General features: G+C 32.9%; 1 protein-coding gene across 1 annotated transcript in view; it reads right to left on the bottom strand.

The window, feature by feature from the left end:
* LOC106881649 (transient receptor potential cation channel subfamily M member 3) overlaps nucleotides 1-1,136 on the bottom strand; it is a 662,626-nt gene extending 661,490 nt beyond the window's left edge. The window contains exon 1 of the mRNA XM_052970748.1: nucleotides 969-1,136. The gene's annotated coding sequence lies outside the window, so the exon portion shown is untranslated. The remainder of the gene's footprint in view (nucleotides 1-968) is intronic.
* Between the last annotated feature and the right edge of the window lie 2,227 nt (nucleotides 1,137-3,363).

Raw genomic sequence — 3,363 nt, 5'->3', positions numbered from 1 at the left:
ATATATATACACATATATATATATACATATATATATACATATATATACATATATATATATATACAATATATATATGCATATACATATACATACATATATATACACATATACGTATATATACATATACATACATATATATACACATATACGTACATATACATATAATATATATGCATATATATATATATATACATATATATATGTAATATATATTATATGTGTAATATGTACATCTTATATATATGTAGTATATATGTGTGTGTGTGTATGAGTGTATGTGTGCATGTAAGCTTGTTTTGAAAGAGTACTAAGAGGCGATCGACCGATTATCACAAAAACTTATATTAATATTTTTATTATAACCTTATATTGAGGAATATAATAGCTTTTGGGGGAATGCATGTACTCACACACACACACATACTCACACAAGCGGCGTGTATTGTGATTAACTTCGAAGATGCTAGCAGAAATATATTCAAATGATCTTGTATATTTGTTAGAAAAGAAAAAGATAGCAAGAGAGAGAGAGAAAGAGAAGGAAAGAAAAAAGAACACTTGTTGTAAGGCTAAGAATTTTCTTCCTTTTCTTCTTTGTCTGCGAGAAGCGCGTGGTTTTGTAAAGTGATGCAGAGTTTGACATGATAAGGATTCTCGTCGGTGGCATGAAATAGCTAAACGTCAGCTCGCTGTGAATGCAATGTGAATTCACCACGCGTACTCTATTTATAATTTTTTTTTTTTTTTTAATTGATGAACGAAGAAAGCGCTTTTCCTTTTTACTGCAACAAAATTTGCATTTGAAACATTTAAGATAGCCCTAATATCATTTTATCTGAAGCCGGTTATCACTTTCTTTCTATGCATACCTTCAATTTATGTATTTGCAATTGATTTTCACACAGAGTAAAATGTGCGTGCACACATACACACAGACAGAGAAAGAGAGAGAAAGAAAGAACACTCACCAAGTGCGTTTCCAATCAGATCAAGTGAAGACTTCAACGATTTCAGTTTTTTCTCAACGTAAATAATTTTCTCCATCGACGGCGAATAATAAAGCAAAAACAAGACGGGTTTCAAGTACTTAGCAATATTCGAACAATGTTGACTTGTTTCTTAGTTAAATTAACTAAGCCAATGATAAGCAAGCACATGATTCTGGACCAATGAAAACCGCGAAATTAAACACCGCTAACATTTCAACCAATGACAAACGTTGATACATGTGGAAGCTTCTCCACAGTTACCGCAGCGTCACTAGTGAAAGCGATTGTTGACGTTGTTTTTGGCTTCACTTTCTCTTTAAACTTTTATTTATTTTCGCCGAAATCAATGGGAAGATATCGTCTTTGAAACTGTAATTCTCTCAAAACACATGTTTGGGTTTTTTTTCCTTTCTTTCGCTGCCTCAGAAAATAACATGAATAAGATTTAGGAAGAGAACCTGTTCTGTATCATATTAAGAGCTTCACCTCTCACGGAAAAAAATACAATAAGGATCAGCTGTATTAAAATCAAAATTGTAAATATTCTGTTCTACTTTACGAAAATGAAAATATCTATCTGTTTGAACAAATTAAAAAGAAAAATATGATTCGTTAATCGAAAACTCTATTGATTTGGAAATTTTCCTCAGTTTGTAGATGTCTTTATTTTTCTTTTTTTCGTTTGTGAACTGAAAATATATATATAAAACACCACTTTACGACTGGGTCCGATGTCTCATATGACTCGGAATAAATTTTACTTTGTTAAAGAAAGGCAGTGTATAAATTGAATACTTTTAGATCCATTTTTAAAATTTTTTTACAGTAGAATGAAAGCAAAACAGTATTAAATATCAATCTAGGAGCCTAACGTACATCACCTTGGACCAATGCTTTAAGGAATTTAAAATAAGTTTTATTGTAATAGGGAAGCGGTCAGTGTTACAAATTGAATATTTTGGGATTGATTTTTACCGTGAACTGAAAGCAAAACGATACAAAACACCAATTTAAGATTCTAGTTTGCCCTGGAAAGGTTTTATATAATTTTTAAGTTTTACAGAGTGCAATAGAGAGGCAGGGTGGATTCAATTGACTGAAATAGTGTGGGAAGGCCGTGTGTATGCGATGAGAGAAATTTGATATAATTCATTGTGAAAATCAATATGCAACATCAAAATAAACAGCTGTTTCCACTGTGAGTTGTGGAAATGTTTTAAGGTATACTAGCTTTCTCTTCGAAGACATTTGTACAGAGAACGTGTGTGTGGGTGCGTGTGTGTGTGTGTGCGCGCGTGTATGTATGTATTGTATATATTATATACATACACATAGATAGATAGATAGATAGATAGAGAGATATGTGGCTGCGCTACAATTACTTTTAATCGTCAGAAGCTATGGTAACTCAGGGGCAGAGAGAGTTTCGTGTATACCAATTATCATACGTGTACACATGCACATAACTTTCTGAGTTGGCGTTTGTGTATGTATGCATGAATGAATGAATGATGTACGCATGTATTTATCTATCTATCTATCTATCTATCTATCGTGTTTCTCGGTGTGTATATTTATGCTTGTTTTATTTTTGCAGTAGCGATTTATAAATTGACAAACGGCCATAAACTTGAGGGAGGAAGGAGTATATAGCTGGATGATTCCAGTAGTAGAATAAGCACTTATTTTATCAACCCCAGAAGGATTATAGGCTAAGGTGAGTTTGAGTGGGTTAGAACCTGGAACCAAAAAGACATAATTAAATATTGATGGACATTTTAGCTACTATTTCTGCCATCCATCAGATATTTTTCACTTCAAGACATAACGAAATTGAACGCATATCATTCATTCGTGTTTCTTGCATTTTTCCTGTTTTTTTTTTTTAATAAATTTTTAATATTTCTACAATAGTTTATGGTTTAGAGTTAACTGACCATATAACCATGAAATTGCGCGCGCGCGTGCGTGAATTCAAGACTGCTTACAATAATTACAGCGTCATGAAGTTCAGAATAAGGTAGGGTAGATAACTCTGTTACATCCAGTTTATGTGGTTGATAAACAGTTTTCTCAAACAATTTCAGAAACATTTAGAGCTGAGAAATTAGAGATAAACATCTCACACATACATGCAGGCACACATACACATATATACACACAACCACATACATGCATATACCTATACACACACATATGAGTGTATGTGTGTGTATACTCTCTTTTACTTGTTTCAGTCATTTGACTGTGGCCATGCTGGAGCACCGCCTTTAGTCAAGAAAATCAACCCCAGGACTTATTCTTTGTAAGCCTAGTACTTATTCTATCGGTCTCTTTTTGCCAAACTACTAAGTTACTGGGACGTAAACACACC

The sequence above is a fragment of the Octopus bimaculoides genome, chromosome 9 (genome assembly GCF_001194135.2).
Source record: "Octopus bimaculoides isolate UCB-OBI-ISO-001 chromosome 9, ASM119413v2, whole genome shotgun sequence".
NCBI lineage: Eukaryota > Metazoa > Mollusca > Cephalopoda > Octopoda > Octopodidae > Octopus > Octopus bimaculoides.
This window is presented reverse-complemented; position numbering and strand designations above follow the sequence as displayed.